At 37.3% G+C, this 27084-nt stretch overlaps 1 long non-coding RNA gene across 1 annotated transcript in view; it reads right to left on the bottom strand.

Annotated features, from left to right (window-relative positions):
• Positions 1 to 27084, bottom strand: part of LOC148953742 (uncharacterized) — a 251121-nt gene that overhangs the window by 31749 nt on the left and 192288 nt on the right. The window lies entirely within an intron of this gene.

Here is a 27084-nt window from a genome sequence, read left to right on the forward strand (position 1 = left end):
TCAACTTGGAAGCACAGCAATAATAACACCAGCTGAACACATAACTTATCTTGGGCTCCATTGGTCCATAGGTCGGACACTAAAACGCACAAGAACCCTGCTCACACAGCATTTTGAAAGATGAGTATGCTTTGCTTATAGCCGACTCGTTGCTAAAAAGTTCAGCCTTAACTGTTCGATCCTTGCGCGACTGTATAATGCACTTGTTCTTCCTCATTTCCTTTACCTTAGTCCATATTGGCGAATATTTTCTCTAGCTTTTAGGCCAAACATTAGGTCAACTTTTATCAAATATGTAAAACACCTATACAGACTCCTTCCATGGACACGTAACACGCACCTCATAGACAAGTATAAACTAGCAGACCCTATATCAGCAATTGAAAAACAAATAACATGTTTTAATAATAAAATCAATAACCATTCATGGAAGAAGAATTTGCTACAATAGTAAATGTATTTACCGTAATATTGTTTGCTGTTTTATTGCTTTGTTGTTTTCTGTTTTTTATTTTTATTTTGCTACAATAGTAAATGTATTTACCGTAATATTTTTTTCTGTTTTATTGTGTTCTGTTCTATTGTTTTACCGTATATAGTTTTCTTGAAGCTTGTGTAAATAGCAGTGTGTAGAAATTTGTACCTCAGTTCTGTTTTTACAGAGGTTTGCTTTTTTTTTTCTTTGTATACTCCGTCGCTTTTGTTTTTATTGATGGGTGAAAAATAAAATAAATAAATAAATGTATCTAGCAAAAACACTTTAAACAAGTATAAACAAGATAGAGAGAGAGGGAGATATAATTTATTAACCAAAATAACGCTTACATAATCTTTAAACATTCATCGGGGAAACCAATTGGGTTATTTATTAAGTTTTTTTTCCATCCTTATAATCTACTAAAATATATTCACACATCACTTATAAATCAAAATCACGAAAAAAAACAAGTATTGAAAATATAACAACTTTTAACAATAAGCACACACTATTAAACAATATCGTCGATAAAACATAATCGACATGGAAACAAATTACTAGCGAGACATACTTAAATCACCTTAAACCATTAGCAACTTTCCAGAAAGTAATGTTTCAACCTACTCTTGAGCTTGCTAACATTATATTTCACCTTTATAGCCTCAGAAAGTGAATTCTACATCTGTGGTCCTGCAAAACGCGGATATAAAGATCCGCGTTGAGCACTCCGAGCCTCAGACACTATCTCTGAAGAATGCCTAGTTTCATAACAATGATAAAATGAGTTAGACTTAAAAATTTTCCAAAAGCACTCCGGTAAATAACGATTCAAACATTCATAAACAAAAATAGCTAGTTGATAATCTCTCAACTTATAAGAATTTAGAAACTTTATTTGAGTGAAGCAACTCGAAAGTACTATTTTCAAATCTCAAAAAATCTCCTAAGACACGAACAACTTTATTTTGTAAAATTTGGACTCTTTTAAAACTTGACACAAAAGAACTCGTCCACAGCAACAAATTATAAGATAGATACGGACTGATAAAAGAATAGTAGAAGATCGTTAGAATTTTTGGTGGGAGCTCGTTCCTTGGTCTTCTTACGAGGTATAAGATCCAATCCTTCTGCCGCTGTCGCTGTTATTGCATTACATTGTAATTTCCAGCCCAAATTACAATCAAGATAAAACCTAAATATTTTACACTAAAAATTTATTTTAAACCATTCAGACATAGTTTATTAGTTAAAATAATGGGAGTACCAATTCTAAAAAAAGTCATGAAATTCGTCTTAAAAATATTAACAGATAGACAGCTACATCTTGTAATACTTGTCAGTTCATTTAGGGCCTCATTTGCATTTCAATCAAAAGATTTTCACAAGATGATGTTACTGTAAACACAGTGTGATCAGCAATGAATGTGGTTAGTGTCCCAAGAATATAAAATATCATGGTATTTACATAAATTGGGTAAAGTAGGGGCCCAAGCACCGCTTCTTGTGGAACTCCGCAATGGACTCTATAACTTCTAGATTCATTCGTGTCTCGACACTCAGCCAGTAAAGATGTACTGCTGATTCAATTCTGAGAATACTTGTGGTCACGATTCAGAGCTTTAATTTGGATATTTAGGAGGCGGTAATCGGAAAGTGGGGGGAATTAAAAAGCCCCCCTTGCGTGTAAGTCTTTGTTTAGTGACTTTATTCATTTTCGTAATGGCTCCTCCATCTAACGAGTTTAAGGCAGGTGACATAGTTTTAGCTCGATTTGTGGGGTATCCCATCTGGCCAATCAGGATTATTGAGACGGCGAAGACTGCAACGGGCTCAACGAAGTATCAAGTATTCTGTTATGGGCCACAAGATCAGCAACTCATCATAGAGTGCCAAATCGTCGATTACGAGAGTAACAAAGAGGATGCATCCAAGAAAATAACGAAAGGAGTAAAAAAAGCGTTCGAAGAACTTCGTTCCTTTCTGGAAATTTATCTTGATGTATTGAAAAAAGCTAAAAATCAAAGTGGCACAAATAATGACGGATCTGCCAGCAGCGCTTCTGCTGATGTGAGTGGACTTCAAGCTTAATTGGTAGCGTCTGAGCAGGAAATCGCTCAAATGAAAGAAAACATTGGGAAGGATATTCTGCGCAAGGTACAGGAAAAATCAAATGAAGGAGGGGTTGGTATCTTTCCGACGGAAATTGTTGTCTCTGAAATCCGTGATGCAATCACTGTGGAATACTCCCCCAAATTTTTGCTTCTGGAAAAATTCCTCAAAGGAATCAAGCATTAGATTGATTTACTTGAAGAAAAAGTTCGTGGTTTAGAAAATAAACTGGATGATTTCAAACAAGAGGGGAAACTGGACTCGCTTCTATTTCATGGTGTGAAGCAGCCCGCTACGGTCGACATAAACAGTACCATGCGGAGTGTGATCCGCGAAAAAACGGGCTTGTAAATATTGCCGACTCCGATATTATAAAACAGTTCGTGGTAACGAACTGTAAGTAAGGAGCGACCCGGCCCAATGGTAACCGAAACTCTAAAAAACGGAATTTTTATACTAATAGATACATCGAAAGAATCGAATTTTAATTCTGATTTCAAATATATAAGTTTCATCAAGTTTAATCATACCCATCAAAAGTTACGCGCCTGAGAAAATTTGGCTGATTTTCGAAAAAAGTGGGAAAGACCCCCAACAAGTTATAGAACCTTAATGAAAATTACACCATCATATTCAGCGTATCAAAGAACCCTATTGTAGAGGTTTCAAGCTCCTATCTACAAAAATGTGGAATTTTCCATTTTTTTGCCAGAAGAAAGATCACGGATGCGTGTTTATTTGTTTTTTTTTTCGTTTCCCCAGGGGTAATCGTATTGACCCAGTGGTCCTAGAATATGGTAAGAGGGCTCATTGGAACGGAAATTAAAAGTCCTAGTGCCCTTTTTAAGTGACCAAAAACTGAAGGGCAACTAGGCCCCCTCCCACGCTCATTTTTTATCAAAGTCACCCAATTAAAATTTTGAGATAGCCATTTTGTTCAGCATAGTCGAAAATCAAATAAATATGTCTTTTAGGATGACTTAATCCCCCACAGTTCCCAGGGGAAGGGCTGCAAGTTATGAACTTTGCCCATTGCTTACATATTGTATTGGTTATTGGGAAGTATACAGACATTTTCAGGGAGGATTTTTTTCTGGTGGGGGGGATGGAGGAGGGGGTTACTCGGGAGAATCTTTCTGTGGAGGATGTTTATTTGGGGTAGGGGACATTTCTATGAAGGGGGCGCCGGATTTCCAAGCATTATTTAAAAAACGAACAGAAATTAAATTAAAAAAACAAGCTTTTTCAACTGAAAGTAAGAAGCAGCATTAGAACTTAAACGAACAGAAATTATTACATATATGAGGGGGTTCTCCCCCAAGTCAATACCTCGCTCTTTACGCTACAGTTTTTTTTAGTGCTTTCAAAAGAGCTATCTATTCCAACTAAACGGCCTTTGTGAATTAATTTTTTTTTAACTTTTAAGGTAAAGAGCGTGGTATTGACTAAGGAGAGAACCTCCTCATATACGTAAAAACATATATGTAATAAAAAAAAGAATAAAAAAAACAAGCGATACGGCTCAATAGTAATCGAAACTTATAAAAACGGAGTTTTGATGTCAATAAATGTATCATAAGAATGGGCTTATAATGCTGATTCTAAATATATAAATTTTATTAAGTTTAGTATTCCTTATCAAAGGCTACGAGCCTCAGAAAATTTACCTGATTTTTTTAAAGAGGGGGGAAACATCCCCTACAAGTGAAAACAAATTAATGAAAATCACACCGTCAGATTCAGCGTATCAGAAAACCCTATAACATAGGTTTCAAGCTCATATCCGCAAAAATCTGCAACTTTGTATTTTTTGCCAGAAGAAAAATATACGAATATAGAAGTTCGTAACGTAAGTTAATTTGTAAATTACGTCAGAACGAAATTTAGAGACAGCCATTTAACAAATGAAAAGTAAAATTGTTATGCAAATTTTTTTTACTTATTCAATGACGGTGAGCCAAAATAAAAGCTGTATTAACTAAAAAACGATCAGAAATTAAATAAAAAAAACAAGTTTTTTAAACTGAAAGTAAGGAGCGACATTAAAACTTCAAGCGAACAGAAATTATTCCATATATAAAAGGGGCTGTCGCCTCCTCAATGCCTCGCTCTTTACGCTAAAGTTTGACTCTGTCTCACAACTTTATTTTTTAAAATAAAAAACTTTAGCGTAAAGAGCGAGGCGTTGAGGAGGGGACAGCCCCTTTCATATACGGAATAATTTCTGTTCGTTTTAAGTTTTGATGTCGCTCCTTACTTTCAGTTTAAAAAACTTGTTTTTTTTTATTTAATTAATGTACATAGACTGCGCCTGAATAACAACCCGGCAAGCAGACCTGACAGAGTAGCGCCAGTTATGGTGAAGCTCCGTAACAAAGAGATTGCAAAAGTCTATCTTCAAAGCTAAGCCTAAACTTACAAAAACGGGATCTTTTTGTGCGAAAACCTTACGCGCAAGAAGTGTGATATTTTAAATGCGGTTCGAGATAAATTTGGGAACAAGTGTGTATGGTCTGACCAAGGTCGAATTTTTGTTTGTGATACTAGCGATTCTTCACCCTGGAGGCTCTGGTCGCTAGAAGAAATCTTCTGATGCGTGCGTCATTTTTTGCATATATTATTAGTTAGTATATCTTCATAAGTTTATTCCAGCTTGTAGTAATTTTAGTAACGTATCATTGGTTTTTTATTAATTTTTACAGTTTAGCAGTAGTTTTCCATTCATAGGTTTTGCCCTCCGTCAACCAGGGACATATACTCATTTGTTGTCAGTGAAGTTAAATAATGTTGATCGCATCGTGTATTAACCCTTTGCATTTGAAGTCGCTTGAAAATAATCCATTTCGTATTGATGACATATTGTAATCTCGCGTGGCAAATGATCCCGCTGAAGTTAATGTTAGGCCGATGAGAATGTTAGGCCGAAGTGTCGAACCTTCTTGCTTCATGTTGTGGTAAAACTGATATGTTGGGTATATGCGAATCTTTTCTTACACAGGATAGCTTTCTCCCATCATATAATTTGCCTGGGTACCAGCTGGTTTCAAAATCAAGAAATTCTATGATGCGGGGTGGACTTTCATTTATAATTAATTAAGGATCAAATAAGATACACAGTAAAGAAGGATTTAAATTGTTGGATTGAAGGTAAGATCGAAACTTTTTCTATTGAGATAGAAGTTTTGGAGAAGAAAAAATTGTTAGTTTGTTTAGTATACCGGCCACCTAGTGCTAATCAGGAGGATTTTCTTTACGATTTTGATAAGTTTATTACCGATACAGCGGCGACTAAATTGGATCGGGTTTTTATGGGTGATTTTAACTTTAATCTTTTTAATTTAAGTAGTTCTAACCTTGATTTTGTAAATCTTATGTTGTCGCACATTTTTTTTCCGGTAGCAGAAATACTGACACGGATTACTAGTCAGTCGACTACCCTTATTGATAATATTTATTGGCAAATCTTATACCAGTAGAGATGCCTTATTGACTCCTACGAGAACACCATATATGGGCATAGAGTCATTAGGGAGAATGATTGCCTAATCGGTCAATGACCTCTTTCTCCAGGTGTGTTTTTGGCACGCCCTCAGCGAATGTTGTTGTTGTTGTTTTGAACAGAGTCATTAGAGAGAGCACGTGGTTAATGGGGTCAATGTTGTTGTCGTTCGAAGCAAAGTTAATGACATTTCCTTCATGTTCGAGGCAGATATTATGATCCAGAAATAGTATTTGTTATTGTTATTCGAGCCAGATGTTACGATCCAGAAATAGTATTTGTTGTTGTTTCCGAGCCAACTTTCTTTTCAGTCTAGAGTTGGCAGTCAGAGTGAAAGGATTGAAAAATGAATAAATTTGAGAAAGAGAGAATTAGATCAAATCTAGTGTTTATAGAAAAACATTTGATTTTGGATGACGATTTTCTAGAGCTGTCTATTCAAAGGAAGATATTTTCTCAGGGAACACTTGACAATGTAATGAAAAGTGATTCTCCCCCATTGGACTATTGTATGAAACTTTTAAAATGTGATTCAAATGCTTATACCCAATTCATTGATATATTGATCACGACACGTCAGAACGATATCATGAATATACTTTCATTGCCAATGTAGATGGCTCCCCCATCAATCAAAAGAGGCGACGTCACAGAGCTACTCCTCTCCCCTTTCCTACACTTTGAATTTATTGAGCAAAGACGATCAGTTTTGTTTTAGCTGTGTGAGAGAGTTGACATTGGAAACCAAAATGTTCTATATATGCCCATTGTGCATGTACACTCTCGGCAGTTGGACTCAATGCGAGAATTGTACAATTATGGATGACTATAACGAAAAGTGTAAATTGTGTAATCCTTGCAAATTACATAGAGGCTATGTAGTACAAATTAAAGGATGTAATTCATGTCTTGAAGAGGTGTGTGACTCACACCCTAGAGGGCACCTGTGCTCCAATTGTCACAATGATAAATGTGATCAGTGGGAGAATACTTACCCCGCTATGACTTTAAAGAATCCTAAGCATGATTTCAGTTTATTTTTATGAGTGTTGTATCGTCGTAAATTTAAAGTATTATGTGAGGAGTAATCTTATTCACAATTAAACTGGTGGGGTAACAAGACCAACTATGTCCTAAGTCACTGCGATAATACGTTTTACTGTGACTATAAATCAAGTGATTTTTATTTGGCAGTTACTGAATGTGATTCACCACTTGAAAACACTGTATGTGATATGGCTTCAAATAGACAGATTGAAACTCATGAATTTCATAATATGAATGCAAATAGTATCATTTACTATACAAAGAGGTATGACAAGAGTGAAGTTGTACTGTACTGCAGAATATGTGACTCCGACTTTGCAATCAATCAACATCAATGTACAGTGAATCCAAATGATTTACCAGCATTAATGGTTCACAACAGTGGCCTACACACCGATGAAGAAATCTAAAGTGAAGATTTAAAGACATTGTTGTATATATACATTTTATTAATAAACAAATTCACAAACATTTTTTAAGCACTTTACTCTTAGGGCACTGAAATCAATACTGTATAGGTCTGAGAGGATATTTTCCACTAGAAAGTCGTTCAGACGGGGATTGTCACTATAAATGTGGAGAAACTGCTTGTAAGTATAACCACGACATCGGAACACAAAATATAGTAGCGCATGGAAGCCGCAGCTTTTAGTCGTTAGATCCTGAACCCTCTTCCGATTTTGAATAATTGTTTTCCCACTGCTCTCAATATAGTTGCTGATGTGAGGCGTGTACAATGTATAGGATAGATCATTAGGATCAAAAAATTCAATCATCTTCATTGTTTGATAGATGCATAGCCAATGACCCGTCAGCACAGTCGAGGGACTGCTATTAACAATAATCAAGGTATTGTTCGCACTTTGAATTTTTCCAAGATAGTCTGAGGGTAGACAATAGGATTTGTACTGAGACATGTAGGGATCCATATTAAATACACAAATTATTTGACTGGTGTTAATGGCGCCAAGTCTAGTAGAACACTGCCTTCGGGGGTGATTTCCCAATAGGTTTCATATTGATTTAATGAGATTAGGGCAATACTCTCAGCCAATGGGTTGGCAAATGTACACTCTAAACGCACAGTCCCCGTACGTACTATACTCATATCCTGTGTGCCAGACAAATCCAATACAATGATACCATGTGTTTTAGCAAACATATCTTCGGTTATTCCATTTTCAAGTAGTTGCGAATCATGATCTAGGGTTTGCATGGTCAACTCATACAATGTTCTATAGGATTTATCAAAAGATAGATTGTAGAGTGGGATACCGTTTACTTTGCACACAAGAGATGAAAGTCCAAACATCTCGAATTTATGTGGGCATTCAGTCCATGATCCTATTGCACTGGCGCTTTTTACAAAGGCCAAAGCCAATTTCGAGGGGATTTCACCATTGATAAAGGATGAATCGGTGAAGGTGCGTGAGCCCATGGCAATATGACGTTGATTGGTGATTGTATGAGGAACTGGTAGTTTAATATTATTTCCATTGGCTCTCAGTTTTTCCACGGCCAAAGCAACAGAACTCATAACCTGCTGTTTGCGTACATGTACTATTGCTGAGGTGAGGGAGAGACTTACGTCGGGATTTGCGGTAAGTTCCTATCTAAATATGAAATTGGAGGGTGCAAGCGTCAATTTTATATCTACTTTAACATTGGGCGGCAGCCATTGGGGTATATTAAATATTTCATGATATATTTTTCCAACTAGATGTAATTCACTAGTTGTAGCATTTTTAAGCGCATCTGTACTATATTCATATCCATTGGAGGCGCCTCTCAATTCCTTGTATGACTTGGGTGTCATCAGCATGAATTGGATATAGCTAGCATAGTTGGAGAGATTGTTGCTTGTGCTAACCAGCGTGCCATTGATGTAGACGCTAATTTGACGAAATAAATTATGTAGTATACAATTCTCATAGGATATCCCATCAGCTTGAACTGGCATTGTATTATCGGATTTCCGCACTTTCATTTGTAAATCTATAAATGTCGAAGACATGTCCATAAAGTAGTCTTCATTGGAATAAATTTGAAAGTGGATATTGTCGGAGAGGGGTTGTAGTGGATAGAATTGTTCATAGTATCCATGCTTGACACTGACATCAACATTTTCAGCATTGAACAGATTCAATGAGGCGGTGATTGAAGGTTGAGAGTCCTTATGTGACAGGTAGGACATCTTAAGAGAGGAAATCAAGTTTCGATCTAACAATTTTCTTCCTGGGCCTTCTGGTTACACTACGTATCGGTTTTCTTTCCTTTGACAAAAGGGATGTCTTTCGTTTCCGTCCTGAGTAGAGACTGATCAGGGATGCATTGTTTCTTAACCTTTTTAAACCTTTACCAATCTGTTTCAATTTCTCGCCAAGGGTTCGTACACTGGACCTAATATTTTCCGTAGCACTTTTTTTAAAATCCTTACCAGAACCCCAATCGTATAATGTAGAGGCATCAAAATCTGTCGCAGCCGGTACAAGATATTTTCTAGCCAGTGGTAGTGAAGAGCAAAACAGCTTAGCAAACCAGCTACCAAGACCATAGCCAGACATTGAAGAGCGGCCCTTGTAATAGTCCATTCCATTGCCCTGTTGTCTTGGGCCAAGAGTATTAACATAGCAGTCAATATCAGGACAAGTGAATACCACTTTTCTATTAGACATCTTGCTGTTGAACGATGGGTCGAAAATGACATGTAATCACAGCCAAACCCTTTGAAATTGCTATTGGATCACCCAACTCAGTTCTTAATGTTAACTGACAGAGTTCCAAATAGGAAGTGTTTACTGGAATATACTGAAGATGCTTTATATTGTAGTGATGAATATGTTCTTGATTGGTTTTTCGTTCAAGAACTCGTAGGAGGCGGACATTTGAATTACCAACCCGAGATGTTTCCACAAATGAGGCGTAGAGAAATATACAAGTGTCTGTGGAGACGGCAGGCGGGTAGTCAGCAAAAACGAAATTAGTGTTTCCGGCACTTTTACCATTGATTATATTGAGCTTAAACCCAAGAACATCCTTTAGGTTATCATTGAGAATAACCTTTTCACTGGCAATAGGCGAACTAATGTAGATCTTGCCCTCCTCCTTTGAATAGTTGAAATGAAAAGCTCCTTTTTTACGGGCGGAAATTCTTTTATTGATAGAACGACATAAATCATTCATACAGGTGAGTTCCTCGTAGGGTAATTCAATATATGGATAATCCATCCAATTGATTTTTTGAATTTGTTCTTGATCACCTGGTGGGGGTGCCCAATCATAGGGTCTAATTTTTATTTCATATTTACGATCTTTTCTCAGGATGTCATAAGTATTTTTGAGAATACAGTCGACAAGAGCCACTTCATACTTTCCGTCAAATTTGATGGTGGGGGAGAGTTTTGTCCAAAAATCACTTGTTTTATTCAAGTGATTGTAGAGAGGATCAGAAACGTTGGACATGAAAGTCACATAGAAATCATTGGGCATTGTTAATATCTTCAGCACTGATCCAAGAATCAAAATCCAAGTTGTATCCTAGCCAACGAACAAGTAACTGTTTCTTGCCTCTACGAGTACGACTCTTTAATATCTTTTCAATTTGATAAATTTCACTAGTGTGTCTAACTTTTTGCAGTTCATATTCATAAAAACCACCGAGAATTTCATCATCTTTGGTATCTCGTAGCCGATAAGTTATGGATATGGTGTCTAGAATTTTGGACACTTTAAAAAGTTCGGTGCTCCATAAATAATTCCCCTTTTCAAAAATATTGGTGGTTCTATTAATTTGAACAGTATCACCAACATTGAATTTCTTCTTTTTCATCTCATTGTCATTGGAGTATTGCTTTAGAAAAGTATCAAAAGTATTTTCACTGTAATGAACATCCCGAGGGCTAGAGTTGGACAGAGATCGACGTGGTTGGTGGTTGTATATCTGCATGATTTTATCTAAATCGTGAATAAAAGCAGATGTATTTTTCAGTGTACAATATCTTGAAATTAATAGACGAAACGTTCTTATTAAACGTTCGGCCAATGTAGCCTTTATTAGACTTTGACTATGATAGAGTGTTGTATTATATTTCAAAAGAACCTTTTGCACATGGTGGTTAACAAATTCACTGCAGCTATCTGATTGAATTTTCCTATAGGAATCCTGCTCGAGAACACTTTCAATCCTCTGTGCAACGTAGACACCTGTCTTTGACCGCAGCGGAATAGTATGGGCATAGTAACGAAAGACACTGCTTGCCACCCGACTATCTTAGCTTGGCGCATTGTGATGCCATTGAAGTGCGCATAGAGTTAAAAGATCCATTTACATTATATGCAGAGGGAAAAAGGCTTTAGTTTGTCGATATTGTTTACTACGAAGTCTATGATTCCGATGTAGTGTGTAACTCGGTTCATTTTCTAGATACTCTTTTGCTTTTTTCAATGTGATGCCGAAGACAGCTCTAGAAAGCGTTTTGGGGGAACTTAAACTTCCCGCTTCACCAACATTTTCATAGACACCTTTCAAAACTTCATCCATTTTGAACCTAAACACGTAGTGTAATGTCCGCTCCAGTTTTGCTCTCTGGTGGGCGAATCAATTCGTCTTCGCTTTTGACTAGCAGCCACAGGTGTTGTAAAATCAGTGGTGCTAGTATCTTCAAATATTGAATATTCCTCTTTTTTAAATGGCGTTGTTGGATGTTCATTTAATTTCTATAAAATTTTCTTATAAAAAATAAGGCTTTTGGGAAAGTTTCATACACATAGAAAGGTGTATAGATTATAGTCAAATTATAATAGTAATTTAAGATTCTTCAACATATCAAAATATAAATTAACTAGATTATCACTTGTTAACCAAATTATAATTCGTTTCCCTGCGCTGTCGACTTGAACTTGATCACCAGATTCCGACATGAGATAAGATAATACTCTTTTACTCTGTTCTCGATAGGACAGTGGCAATAGGTTTCCAATTTTCAATACAATCGAATTCAATTCCTTCTCCTTTGATTGTGCAGAATCTTGAGATGCTTCTTGTTTAGAGGGTTCGGTGACGGGTCTCTCACGATAAGGTTTATGTTTATCCACACGTCGCAATGCATCTTGAAGTAAAAGCAGTTTTTTATCATCGGCAATATTCTCATCATTAATGAATTTGTTTAGATTGTCTTCAAAATGCTCGACGGGTGAGAGGACAAGTTCAAATGGAGTTAATTTATAGGGTTTTGCCATTCTCTAGAGAAAACTGTTTATAAGTCCTGCAATTATTGGCAGTAAAAGTGTGAAGAAACTACCGCCTGCTTGAAGGAGTCGTGTTAATTTTAAATTTTTTGACTTTTTTTTACAAGCCCAGGTAACGAAACATGTAAGCTTTTTGGTTTTCTGTTTTCTAAAAACATCTGGTAGTTGTACATTGCCCGCCGGTAAATTTAAACAAAGTTCAGATATTAGATTAATGAAATCATTGTCGACACCATATTTGAGTATAGCCCTCCTAAGCATGGGTTTTGAAGTGCTTAAAACAGAAAATAAATGCCGTTGTTCGTGTAGTTTCTTCAGTGTCATGACAGCGACTAATAGTCTTTTATACTATTCACCGGAAGATATACTGTAATTTCATTTTCGAAAATGTCGGTGACTACACGAAGATCCTCGGGCGTGCTCTGATTGAGATCCAATTAAATGTAACCGTAGGGCTTGCTTGTCGCTTGAGTGTACGCTCACAACAGAATTTTCGGTGGGCGGGGTTATTTGTTTTTGTTTTTATTTTTGAGTTTGCTTGAATCACGCACGACTCGACAGATAATATAGATAGTGCAATTCAAAGCAAGGGTTCGCATACAGTTGCTCTGATGAAACAGATTGTGTAGAACTAGGGTTACGGAAATGTGTTCGTGATGGGATCGAACAGTGAACAATTGTAGCATTTTCTGTGAGAACTGTTCAATGGATTCAGCCAAATCATCAATAATCAGCCACGAGTTCGGTTCAATACTATTGAAAACATCAAGTCCTATTATGAATTGTATTGGTATGGTTGTGGCAATTGCCATTATTGTATCATAGGACTCTTGCCAAATACTATAGCAATAGTAGATTTTTTTCGGTTTTTCCAAAAACATTTTATCGCAATTTTGAATTAATCTAGCTAAAAGCGTTGTTTTCCCCGACATTGAGGGACCACACGGAAATGATCTGAAGGGTGTTTTAAATTGATACATGCTGTTGACAACAGTCGGGCTATGACTAACTGTAAATCATACGTGTCCAATGAATAAGTAGTAATTTCCCCGTCTATTCAAGAACAACAAAAACAATATTTCATGGCAACATTTATTACGACAAACAATTGTTCAACATGAGCAATGATAACACTTTTTGTACAACACTTATTGTCTTTAAACACTTTTTGTACAACACCTTTGTCCATCTACAGCACTTTTCTGTACAACACCTTTGTCCATCTACAGCACTTTTGTACAACACTTTTGTATAACACTTTTCTATACAATAAAATACACTTGGAACTAGCACAGTTGAACAGTAGAGTGATTGGTGGCCCCCCCCCGGGAACCGGCCTTGGGAAGGGTCCCCCAGCCCCCTGGAGCCGCGATGGAAAAATAGTTGTCGTCACTGCTATGGGTTAGTGGATGGGTTAGTGGTTAAGGTAGTGAGATTGGGTTAGTTAATTCAAGAATGGGTTGAGCGGTTAGTTAATTTATGACAGGTTGAGTGATGGTTAGTCAGATTAGTTTATCCAGACCAAGTTGATTACGGTAGTCTACGCATTCAACTCGATCTGAAATATTATAGTGACCATGTGGCCAGACACTCACACCATTCTCGAGCACATAGACCTTGTGAGATATACACGACATTGCATTTTTTTCCACTCTCACAGTATAATTTCTATACTGTAGAGAGCGAATTGCAAGCACTTGTGCTCTTGGCACTAGGCTACTTTCTACACAGTCCTTGTACACGCTTATTTTAAAATTGCTCTTTACAAAGTGTTCAGGCACCCCTTTACATGTCTTCTTTTCATCCCCACTATGTGTTTCCGCACAATAAACTTTGGGGCCGGGGAACACCCCCCTAGATATCAAAACACTTCCCGTTTCAGATTTTAATTTTAATAGTTGGTTGGGGGCTTGACGTTTCACCAGCTCGGGATAGAGGGATGGATTCCAGTTGGTGAAATCCATCCGCGAGCTGATGTGCACCCCATTTTGCAAATCACTAAATAAATCGTCATTTTTTGCTTTTATTAGCACAGAATAGGTGTACCAATAATATACTTGAACCTCCCCCTCCAGGGTCCAGTTCACCTTCCAAAGATTGTAAAAGAGTGACAACATGAGATTTTTTGAAATTTCGATTACTTAACTGCCTCCTGCGATATTCTTGTTCAGTACTACATTTCGCTTTTTCCTGTGTAGAAGAACCATGCCGGCCTCTATGCTCGTGAATGATGTAAAATTAGGGTCGGTAATAATTCGTGCACACTCTAGAGGGTCAGTCACGACGTCACAGCGAGATCTGTTACGTACGCTTTCGCACATTTTGCCAAACGCTGAATTTAGAATGAGCTTGTACAATTCCTTCTCCACCTTTGAATTTGCCCTAGAACGTTTATCGACAAAAGTATCGATAAACGTTTTCAAATAAGGTTTCTGATTGAACTGCAGGACCCTGTGTATTTTGGTGATTTGGAAGCCATTCCTCATCATCCAGTGCAAAAGCACATGGTGAACAACGATATTCTCTTTATGGTCCAAATCAGCAGTCAGCTTCGGCTTAGAGGGGGTCCAGTGCATCTGCACATCCTCAACCACTGACCGATTGTAGGGGCTCAGTGAGTCCCTGGTCACTGGTTGATTGATACAGGGAAAAACAAAATCTTTGACTGAGTCGTGAAGCGCCAGCGGAATGTGACCGTCAATTTCAAAGAACCATCCTTGTGGCCCGTTGTCCTCGACGGTGTTAATGTCAGGGAACTCACAAGGATTCTCAAGCCATTGATAGTTCCCACACGGCAAAGAGTAGTGGGACATTGCCGAGGGGTACAACGAGTTCATGTCCAAGAACACTGCATTTGACTTTACACCGGTGCTTTGTCCGCTCGGATCGGTTGATAAGATGCGGTCCCCGTGAAAAACATACCCCCCCCGCATTGAACGCTCTACAAAAAGGTGTTGGTCTACATCCGTGATTAGGCCTATTTCCTCCCTGCTAATTTTTAAAATTAAATCCATTACTAAATGTGGTGTAGAAAAATAATATCCTATATCTAGTCCAAACTCTGAATAGATCTGGTCTGTATTCTTACTGACTATATCCAACAGAGTTAGAACGTCACTGGCCAAGTACAGTCTACAATAATCCCACCCATTCTTACAATTCCCCTTAGCCAACACTTTCTTGGCAAACTCGTACTCCTCGACTGTGCATTCACTGTTGGTTAGTGAATTGTGAAAAGCTTCAATTGGAGGTAGTTTCACCTCGCTTAAGCGAGCGCCAGAACAGTAATAATCGTATGCATATACACCTTTGCATGTTAATAAGTCATACATTTCACTGTCCGGAAAATGAAGTTTAGGCAAAGGAAAGGTATCAATATTTTCGCTTTTCAGCTCTTGAACTAGTTGACTCATGGATTTTGGGAAAAAACTAAAAGAATCTAAAAACCTAAATTTATTCCAGGACGTACGCTCATTATCAACCACCTGCCATTTCAGTTCGAGAAGCAATAGCTTCTCGGCCGATTTGGGGATAATGTTGTAGGTAAATGAACTATTCACCCATGGACTATTTACTCCCCCTCCCTCCCTGTGCATACGTGCCAGTGCTGGTAAAATAAATTTTAAGTCATAGTTAGAGTTATGGATAAAAACTGGGATAAAAAACTGTTGGCTAACGTTTAAGTTGCACGCTTGATGCGCTACCCCCTAAAATTACTGCCCCCCGAGGATATGTCTTGCCACAAGTGATCATGATCTCTGACTGTCCCTCGCCCCCCGCGGTTATCTTTAGCCTCCTAGCCAAACTCTCCCTTGACTCACCCCCCTCTGTGTTTTATTTTATTAGAAAGAAGTTACTCTGCCGAACAAACACTTGGCTACATCGTCTTTCTCAAACGAGAAATAGCACCATTAGCCGTGCCAATCAGTTTAGTCAATGCCTTGACCATGCACTCATCTCCCTCATCCAATGTTTCTACTACTTCTAACAACCGCATGGTGTTAGAATTGTCTCTTTGCGCATGGGCGTAGGACACTGAAATGGCCTGGTGTTCTTTGATACGGTTTGGATATTGTGGGTCATTCACCTCCACCAGCTTAGCTTCGCAGTCTAAAGATATTTTGTTGCATTGGAGAAGGGTGTTCTGAAATTTTTTAAAACGTAGAATGGCCCTATCCCCTGAAACCGTTTCCACTGTCTGATATCCATGCCGTCTACAGTGTCTCATGTGACCCCGTAGTTTTATATCACTACGGAATCGAGATAGGCATGTTGGACAGTAGAAACATTCCCCCCTACGCTTACCCTCCCCCAGACCTCTACTAATGTCAGTGATAGGGTTAAAATGTCCGATTGTGCTCGCTTGACTAGGTGGCGTGTAAAGCAAACAAAACCAGTGTTTAACCAAATCAACTGACGGGCCCCTTACTGGGAAAACCACCCCCTTCTTTTTAGAACGAACCCCATCTTTAAATTCTGTTTCGTATTGTTCCACAGTAACGCCAATATTTAAATGAGCATTAGCCCTTTCAAAAATATCAATGGATCGTAGCGTTACTGGGTATGTCCCCTCAAAATAAGAAAAATCTACAACGGGGAAATTGGACCCTTCCTTCCCGTGTACAGCCCAGTGATCTAAATTCGTCTTGGTTGCGTCATCTGCTAGAGGCTGAAATGCTGACATGAGGAAAGCATACTTGAAACACTTTTGATCTGTTTCAAAACAGATCTTCTGGACACCTTTACAACCTACTAGATCTGGATTATAATTTAAGACTACTGACGCCTCAGACCCTGCCCCCCCCTCTTAAAATAAAATCTTTCTTAATTTTACAAATATTTACGCTTAAATTTTCAATGAATAAAACTACTGAGCCACTTTCATTTTCGTTAAAGTTCTCGAGATGCGCTATAATTTGCCCTACCCACTCACTAAAAACTCCCTCAAAATTTTCTAAATTTGGATAAATTACACGCATCTCGGAATGTATAAAATGATAGTAAACCTCGCTTTTCCCCTCATTCAAATAAAAAACCTTTAAAACGATAGACACCTTAATTGAATCCCTACCCCCACAATTGAATTTGTTGCTCTAGTAGTGCACGAATTTTATCTACATAGGCATGCACTATTTCTACAGGATCAAAAGGAAAATTTACCCCCATTAGTGTATTAAAAGGATCCCCAACCTTTGCAGTGAAAACAACTATATTATTCAATATTGTATTGGACAAAGGAAATTCAGGGAGTGTTGTATCCCCCTCCCCCTACTTGTTCAACAATATCTGGCGAATGCCCCACTTCAGCTGCTTGAAGTGGAGTCGTGAGGGTATAGGAGGGTGGTGTGTTCCCTGCCAAATCCCGGGTAAAATATTCTAAAAATTTCAATGTATTTTGGCTCAAGTCTACCTGTTCAACAGTGCTATTATCTACTTTAAAAAAATCATCTAAAAACTCATCAATATTGTCAGGTACTTCAATAGAGTTGTCCCATGTTAAATTGTTGGGGGACTCCACGTGTGCCTCCTCTTCTTCCCCTTCTTCACTAGACGGCGAGTAGGGGACCAGGACAACCTATAAATGAAAAAAATAGCTTATTTCAAAGTGTTCAAATCATCCCTACTGCTTTTAAAATTTGGATTATTATTAGTTAATTCAACTGAAGATATTCTAAGATATGACATAGGATTTTTTTTTTTTTTTTTTTTTATTTTTATTTTTTTTTTTTTTTTTTGGGGGGGGGGGGGCGTCCCTGTGGCACGTCCATGACCCGCGATGCTTCTCGAGCCCGTGGTGCTTCCCCCGGTACTTCCCAGACTCGCGGCACATCCCTGTGGTGTTTCTTGGGGCCCGCAGCGCGTACCGCGACGCTTTTCGACCCCGTGGGGCTTCTCTGACCCATGGCGCATCCCTGTGGCGCTTCTCGGGGGTCGCATCGCTTCCCGCGATGCTTCTCGAGCCCGTGGCGCTTCCCTGACCCGTGGCGCTTCCCCCTGCGCTTCCCTGACTCGTGGCGCATCCCTGTGGCGCTTCTCGGGGGGTCGCCTCGCTTCCCGCGATGCTTCTCGAGCCCGTGGCGCTTCCCTGACCCGTGGCGCATCCCCTGAGGCGCTTCTCAGGGCCCGCATCGCTTCCCTGACCCGTGGCGCTTCCCTGACCCATGGCGCTTCCCCCGGCGCATCCCCACGGTGCTTCCTGGACCCACTGGCTCCGCCCGTTTACATAATGCCCCAAAAAAGTTGAAATATTTGCTTAGACTGCATAAGTCCAAGTTTCTCTCTAATTCCATTCTATAGGTTCGGTGAACTCTTCATTAGCTCACAATTATTGCAAGCCGCCGTGCGAGTTTTCCAGTATTGAACCGTTAACCCGTTTTCCCCTCGCTAAAATCTTTGGCATGATAGAAATATCCTTGCTCAAATTACGGGATCAATATGTGACAAATAGAATAATCTCTCTCTCAGTTCCTTCTCTTAAAACTATGTGATAATCAATTGTGAAAAAATATGGGATTTTGAGTTTCAAATGGTGAGCATTAATTTAAATTACCTAAAAATATTCGCTTATGGGATAGCGGCGAAGAGATAGGGGGGAATGCATAGAAAATAGCAAAGATTAGAAAAGAGTGGTTTCTCTGCAAAAAAAATTACATTTAGATAAATCTCAACGAGATAAGTTTATATTGGGTTTGAAAACAATGGAAGAAATAGATAGGTAGGAAAAAATACTCACATTTGCAAAGTCCGAGGGCAGTATTTGAATGCCCGAAGGACCAGATAGTGCATGCTGGAGGGTCACTTCCTGACCTAGCGTCGATGGGGCAGCTCTTGAAGGCCCAGGCAACGCATGTTGGATGGCGAAGGGACTGGTGACGTTAATTTCTTGTACAGCCGGGACAGGGGCTGGTACAGACGGCTGCACTTGGGCAGGCAGTGTGGAGCTGGGGGGTTTCGGCCGAGGAGCATATTGTATAACTGAGGCTCGATTAAGAGTGGCTTGCGTAGGTGGCTGCACTTGGGCAGGCAGTGTGGAGCTGGGGGGCTTTGTCAAGCGATCATATTGCATGGCTGGGGGCGCATTATTGCCCCTCGCTTTCTTGGAAGGAGGGGGCAAGCATTCTTCGCTATTTGCGTCAGCCATAGCTCTCATCAATGTTGTGCCCGCAAATTCTTCATAATTTACCTTAAAAAGAAGAGAAAAAATTAGTATCAAAATAATTTCTCCCTTTTTAAAGAAAGAAAGTTATTAACTACAATTTTGTTTAGAAAAGTATCTTTTCAGTAAAGCAAAAAGCAAAAATTTCGCGAGAAATATAGTAGACTTAGAAATCAAACGTTTTTATTAGACAATCAGTATTCTATAACCATAGGATAGATATCATTGTTTCTATTTTTACCATTGAAATTTTCCGGTCTATAGGCTTTAAATCAGATCGTTAACCCATCGACCTGTAGGCCTATATTTCGCAAACATAGGTTAAAAATGCTATTCAATTTACGCATAATATAAGCTTCATGCAACTCCTACAGACTTTTCTTTCTAGCCTTGCATATCAAAGTTAAAAAGCATAATTTTCACGCACCCCTCCTGGGAATATAAAAGAAACTTTATTGAAGGCTTGAAAAAATTATAAATTTACACCATAGTTTTCTTGTCAATGGGCGTATATGTCTACACACAGAATCCCCCTTCACATAATTTACTTACAACGAAGCTGTTAGAAGCGATGTATTGCCAACCCCCCCCCTTTCACATAATATCCTAAATATATTGTTAAACATAATCTGTTTCTCTCCTTCCATACAGGTTACGAAACTACAATTCTAATTATTGCTTAAAAGTGTTTTAATTTGACGGAGAAACACTTTGACTTAACCGCGTTCGTAAACACATAGGGAAAAGGGTGCCAAACTAATTATAACCCTGCGGAAATGTATTGTCAAAACATATCGGGTTAATAGCTAAGAGATATGCAGAAGTTGATAAGGCTTACAGAAAGGCCAAATTTATCAAAAAGGTATTTCTTTTTGCGGTGGTTAGGTTTTGACGGTAATTTACGTTTTGCATTGAGTATGGTTTGTGGTGGGGGGGGGGGGCATTTAGCTGGAAATATAGAAGGAAGGAATTTATCGAAATGCTATTTCCTTTGCGAGAATTTGGGATTGTAAAACAATGGTGGGGGGGGGGGATTTAGCTGGTAATATAGAGGGAAGGAATTTATAGAAATGGTATTTCTTTTTGCGAGAATTTGGGATTTTAAAACAATGGTGGGGGGAGGGGGATTTAGCTGGAAATATAGAGGGAAGGAATTTATCGAAAAAAGTATTTCTTTTTGCGAGAATTTAGGATTGTAAAACAATGGTGGAGGGAGGGGGAATTTAGCTGGAAATATAGAGGGAAGGAATTTATCGAAACAAGTAGTTATTTGTGCTAGAAGTTGTGATTGTACCACACGGGGGGCGGGAGGCCGGCTGGAGGTTTAAATATAAAAGTCAGGACGTTATTGAAAGGGTATGTATTTTTGAATGAAGCGGATTTTAAAACAATGGTGGAGGGAGGGGGGATTTAGGTGGAAATATAGAAGGAAGGAAGTTATTGAAATGCTATTTCTTTTTGCGAGAATTTGGGATTGTAAAACAATGGTGGGAGGGGGGGATTTAGGTGGAAATATAGAGGGAAGGAATTTATTGAAATGGTATTTCTTTTTGCGATACTTTGGGATTGTAAAACAATGGTGGGGGGGGGGGGGTAGAGGAATAAATTTAATTTTTAGAGTAAAAAATTTGGGGATTTCCAAGGAAAATTCTTTTTAAAATAAAAATGCACTTACATTGCTAATTGCGGCTGCCAAGGCCTCAAGCTCATCAATTATGTTAATTGTTTTATCCATTGTCAGGTTGTTTGCACTGTGTCAAACTACTTTCTGATAATTTAGTCACATTACATGTCCGTTATATACGAAATCTCAAAGGCGAATTGTTATGTAACGGGGACAACCATCTGTAACAAGCCCTTTGATTGGCTGAGAAGGGGGATTTAACCGACTCGCTGATTGGCTAAGAAGGAAACACATGATCTAACTGTCTCCGGGAACTCGTAACATCTGGCTCGAATAACAATAACAAATACTATTTCTGGATCATAACATCTGCCTCGAACTAGAAGGAAGTGTCATTAACTGTTTCCCGGAAACTCGTAACATCTGACTCGAATAACAATAACAAATACTATTTCCGGATCATAATATCTGCCTCGAACATGAAGGAAATGTCATTAACTTTGCTTCGATCGACAACAACATTGATCCCATTAACCGCGTGCTATCCCTAATGACTCTGTTCAAAACAATAACAACAACATTCGCTGAGAGCGTGCCAAAAACACACCTGGAGAAAGAGGTCATTGACCGATTAGGCAATCATTCTCCCTAATGACTCTATGCCCATATATGGTGTTCTCGTAGGAGTCAATAAGGCATCTCTACTTATACCAAAAAGTTATTGCGACGTGATCATATGTCCAGGCTCTGACCATCTTCCTTTGGCGTGCATAATTCGGGACACTAGAAAAAAGGTTTTTAAAATGGAGAAAGCGACAGTTAGAAATCTTCAGCCGGAAAATCTTAAACGGTTTCAAGAAGAGATAAGTATAGTTTCTTGGGAGGAAGTTATGAATGAAAAAGAAAACGCATCTGTGGCGTTTGACACTTTTTAAAAATATTGTCACCTATTTAAGTGTTGCCCTGTGAAGGTTGTTCGGAAACCGTGGGCGACGAATAAAATTTTGGAAAAAATTATTGAATGGAACAGATTTTATCGGTTGTACCTTGATTCTCCAACGCAACAAAACCTTGAAGAATTTAGGAAAATTCGGAACAATGTGAATTCCCTCAAAAGGTCATCAATGAAACATTATTATTCAGAGAAGTTTCGTGATAAAAACGGTGATATTGTCACCTATTTATGATAAGTGTTGCCCTGTGAAGGTTGTTCGTAAGAAGAAAAATGTCCCAAGGAAACCGTGGGTGAAGAATAAAATTTTGGAAAAAATTGGTGAACGGAAAAGATTTTATCGGTTGTACCTTGATTCTCCAACTCCTGACTCTCCTTTATGTGTTATTACAGCTACGTGGTAATAACACTATAAACCAAGTGGATGAACTTGTAGTCGGTGAAAAACAAGTTAAAGGCAAGAAAGGTGTTAGTGATGAGTTTTGTAAATATTTTTAGTAGGGACCTATCATGAGCTCCCACGAGTCACCCCTGCTGCCATCTACAATTGAGTCTAACTCCATACAAACAACATATATGGGCATAGCCTCCCTAGAGGAAATGGATTTCCGAGAAATTAATTTGTTGGTGTTCGTCCAGGAGAATTGTCTCCGGGCGAAGTTAATTAATGTCTGATGGATGATGTCAAGGTTGATTGATTTGTTGGTGTTCGTCCAGGAGAATTGTCTCCGGGAGAAGTTTATTAATGTCTGATGGATGATTTCAAGTTCGATTGATTTGTTGGTGATCGTCCAGGAGAATTGTCTCCAGGCGAAGTTTGTTAATATCTGACGGATGATGTCAAGGTTGATTGATTTGTTGGTGTTCATCCAGTAAAATTGTCTCCGGGCGAAAGTTTTGATCTTAGAGATGAAGATTAAAGCGGGAAAGGGTTTCCTAGGAATTTCAAATGTGACAGCGCAGGGATGTCAAAACAAAAGAAACACGCAGAAATTACGCTTAGAGGTTATTTGGGCGAAACCGTTTTGAGACATTTTAGAAGATGATTCAAGCGAAACTGTTTGAGGTATTTTAGAAGATGATTTAGAAGAGGATTTAAGGGTGAAACTCTGTGGTCGTTATAATACACAAGTTCTATTTGAACAGTGTTGGGAGGTCCGCTACCCCAACCCCAAAGGGCCCCCAGCCCCCTAGCCCCACCCCGAAGGAATCCCCTGGCCCCCAAAGGTCCCCCAGGCCCCAAAGGGCCCACAAGACCCCAAAGGCCCCCCGCAACCCCAAATCCCTACTGAGGTCCTCCATTCCTCCCTCGCTTATTGAATTTTTTAAGTTTTTTCAGACTGAATTTTTTAGACTTAGAAATTATCCAACATTTTTCCGGTTTTTTCTTAGACCCTTTGGCATAGAGTTTTACCTTAGAGTCTTAGCTTAGTTTTAGTTAGAGTTGAAGCTTACCTTAGTTTTAGTTAAGAGTTTAGAGTTTTTGTTAGACTTCTAGTTTAGTTTAGTTTTAGTTAAGAGTTTAGAGTTTTTAGCTTAGAGTCTTAGATTATAATTGTTGTTAGAGTTCTAGTTTAGTTTTTTAAGAGTTTTAGCTTAGAGTCTTAGCTTAGAGTTTTAGTTAGAGTTGAATTTTAGTTTATTTATAGTTAAAGTTTAGAGTTTTAGTTTAAAGAATTAGCTTGGAGTTCTTGTCAGAGTGGTATTCTACTTTAGTTTTAGTTAAGAGTTTAGAGTTTTATCTTAGAGTCCTAGCTTAGATTTTTAATTAGAATTCTAGTTTAGTAATAGTTAAGAGTTTAGTTTTTAGCTTAGAGTCTTAGCTTAGAGTTTTTTGTTGAAGTTCTAGTTTAGTTTTAGTTAAGAGTTTAGAGTTTTAGCTAAGAGTTTCAGTTAGAGTTGAAGTTTAGTTTAGTAATAGTTAAGAGTTTAGAGTTTTATATTAGAGTCTTAACTTAGAGTTTTAGTTAAAGTTGTAGTTTTAGTTAAGTTTTAGTTAAGAGTTTAGAGTTTTAGCCTAGAGTCTTAGTTTGGAGTATTAGCTTAGAGTTTTAGTTAGAGTTGAAGTTTTAGTTTAGTAATAGCTTAGAGTTTAGAGTTTTAGCTTAGAGTCTTAACTTAGAGTTTTCATTAGAGTTGAAGTTTAGTTTAGTTATAGTTAAGAATTTAGAGTTTAGTTTAAGAGTCATAGCTTAGAGTTTTTGTTAGAGTTCTAGTTTAGTTTTAGTTAAGAGTTTAGAGTTTCATCTTAGAGTTTTAGCTTAGAGTTTTAGTTAGAGTTGAAGTTTACTTTAGTTTTAGTTAAGAGTTTTAGCTTAGTCTTAGCTTAGAGTTTTAGTTAGAGTTCTAGTTTAGTTTAGTTATAGTTAAGAGTTTATAGTTTTAGCTTAGAGTCTTAGCTTAGAGTTTTTGTTGAAGTTCTAGTTTAGTCTTAGTTTTAGCTAAGCTCTTAGTCTTTGCTAAGATATCTTGCATAATCTGAAGTTTAGTTTTGTTATTGACCAGAGCATTTTTTTTTAGTTGAGTACCAGCACTTTTAGTTTAATATGGAGTCCTAGTTTAGTTTAGATTTGGTTCATAGTTTAGGATTCCACCTTAGTGTCTTATAGTATAGATTTAGTTATAGTTCTATTTTAGTTTAGTTTTAGTTAAGAGTTTAGAGTTTTAGCTGAGAGCTTTAGTTAGAGTTGAAGTTTAGTTTTGTAATAGTTAAGAGTTTAGAGTTTTAGCTTAGATTCTTAACTTATAGTTTTTGATAGAGTTCTAGTTTAGTTTAGTTTTAGTTCAGAGTTTAGAGTTTTACCTTGGTCTTAGCTTAGAGTTTTTGTTTGATTTCTAGTTTAGTTTAGTTCTAGTTAAAAATTTAGAGTTTGACCTTAGAGTCTTAGCTTAGAGTTTTTGTTAGAGTTCTAGTTTAGTGTTAGTTAAGGGTTTGAAGTTTTAGCTTAGAGTCTTAGCTTAGAGTTTTAGTTTGAGTTGAAGTTTAGTTTAGTTATAATTAAGAATTTAGAGTTATAGCTTAGAGTCATAGCTTAGAGTTTTAGTTAAAGTTGTAGTTTAGTTAGAGTTGGAAGTTAAGGTTAGTTATAGTTGAGAGTTGAGAGTTTTAGCCTAGAGTCTTAGCTTGGAGTTTAGTTAGAGTTGAAGTTTAGTTTAGCTATAGTTAAGAGTTTAGAGTTTTAGCTTTGAGTCTTAGCTTAGAGTTTTAGTTAGAGTTGAAGTTTAGTTTAGTTATAGTTAAGAATTTGGAGTTTTATCTTAGAATCATAGCTTAGAGTTTTAGTTAAAGTTGTAGTTTAGTTAAGTTTTAGTTAGGAGTTTAGAGTTTTAACCTAGGGTCTTAGCTTAGAGACTTAGCTTAGAGCTTTGTTGAAGTTCTAGTTTACTTTAGATTTAGTTAAGAGTTTATAGTTTTACCTTAGAGTCTTAGCTCAGAGTTTTTGTTAGAGTTCAAGTTTAGTTTAGTTATAGTTAAGAGCTTAGAGTTTTAGCTTAGAGTTTTAGTTAGAGTTGTAGTTTACTTTAGTTTTAGTAAACAGTTTAGAGTTTTAGCTTAGAGTCTTAGCTTAGAGTTTTTGTTAGAGTTCTAGTTTAGTTTAGTTTTAGTTAAGAGTTTAGAGTTTTTAGCTTAGAGTCTTAGCTTAAAGTTTTTGTTGAAGTTCTAGTTTAGTTTAGTTTTAGTTAAGAGTTTAGAGTTTTAGCTCAGAGTCTTAACTTAGAGTTTTAGTTAGAGTTGAAGTTTAGTTTAGTTATAGTTAAGAATTTAGTGTTTTAGCTTATAGTCATAGCTTAGAGTTTTAGTTAAAGTTGTAGTTTAGTTAAGTTTTAGTTAAGAGTTTAGAGTTTTAGTCTAGAGTCTTAGCTTGAAGTTAGAGTTGAAGTTTAGTTATAGTTAAAGTTAAGAGTTTAGAGTTTTAGCTTAGAGTTTTAGTTTAGTTTAGTTTTAGTTAAGAGTTTAGTTTTACCTTAGAGTCCTAGCTTAGAGTTTTAGTTAGAGTTATAGTTTAGTTTAGTTATAGTTAAGAATTTAGAGTTATACATTAGATTCATAGATTAGAGTCTTAGTTAAAGTTGTAGTTCAGTTTAGTTTTAGTTAAGAGTTTCCAGCTTTAGCCTAGAGCCTTGGATTATAGCATTTGTTAGAGTTAGAGTTTAGTTTAGTGTTATTTCAGAGTTTAGAGGTTTTAGCCTAGAGTCTTAGCTTAGAGTTTCTGTTGGAGTTCTAGTTTAGGTAAGTTTTAGTTCAGAGTTTAGAGTTTTACCTTAGAGTCTTAGCTTAGAGCCTTAGTTATAGTTGAAGTTTATTTTAGTTATAGTTAAGAGTTTAGAATTTTTAGCTTAGAGTCTTGGCTTAGAGTTTCTGTTAGAGTTCTAGTTTAATTTAGTTTTAGTTAAGAGTTTTACCTAAGAGTCTTAGCTTGAAGTTTTAGTTAGAATTGAAGTTTAGTTTACTTTAGTTTTACTGTATAGTTTTAGCTTAGAGTCTTAACTTAGAGTTTTAGTTAGAGTTGAAGTTTAGTTATAGTTGAGAGTTTTAGCTTAGAGTTTTTGTTAGAGTTCTAGTTTAGTTTAGTTTTAGTTAAGAGTTTTACCTTAGAGTCCTAGCTTAGAGTTTTAGTTAGAGTTGAAGTTTAGTTTATTTAGAGTTAAGAATTTAGAGTTTTAGCTTAGAGTCATAGCTTAGTGTTTTAGTTAAAGTTGTAGTTTAGTTCAGTTTTAGTTAAGAGTTGAGAGTTTTAACCTAGAGTCTTAGCTTAGAGCTTTAGTTAGAGTTGAAGTTTAGTTTAGTTATAGTTAAGAGTTTTTAGCTTAGAGTCATAGCTTAGAGTTTCTGTTAGAGTTCTAGTTTAGTTAAGTTTTAGTTAAGAATTTAGAGTTTTACCTTAGAGTCTTAGCTTAGAGCCTTAGTTAGAGTTGAAGTTTAGTTTAGTTATAGTTAAGAGTTTAGATTTTTAAGCTTAGAGTCTTAGCT

Source organism: Artemia sp. Qi Xiang Cuo, chromosome 3, assembly GCF_049724085.1.
Source record: "Artemia sp. Qi Xiang Cuo chromosome 3, ASM4972408v1, whole genome shotgun sequence".
Classification (NCBI taxonomy): domain Eukaryota; kingdom Metazoa; phylum Arthropoda; class Branchiopoda; order Anostraca; family Artemiidae; genus Artemia; species Artemia sp. Qi Xiang Cuo.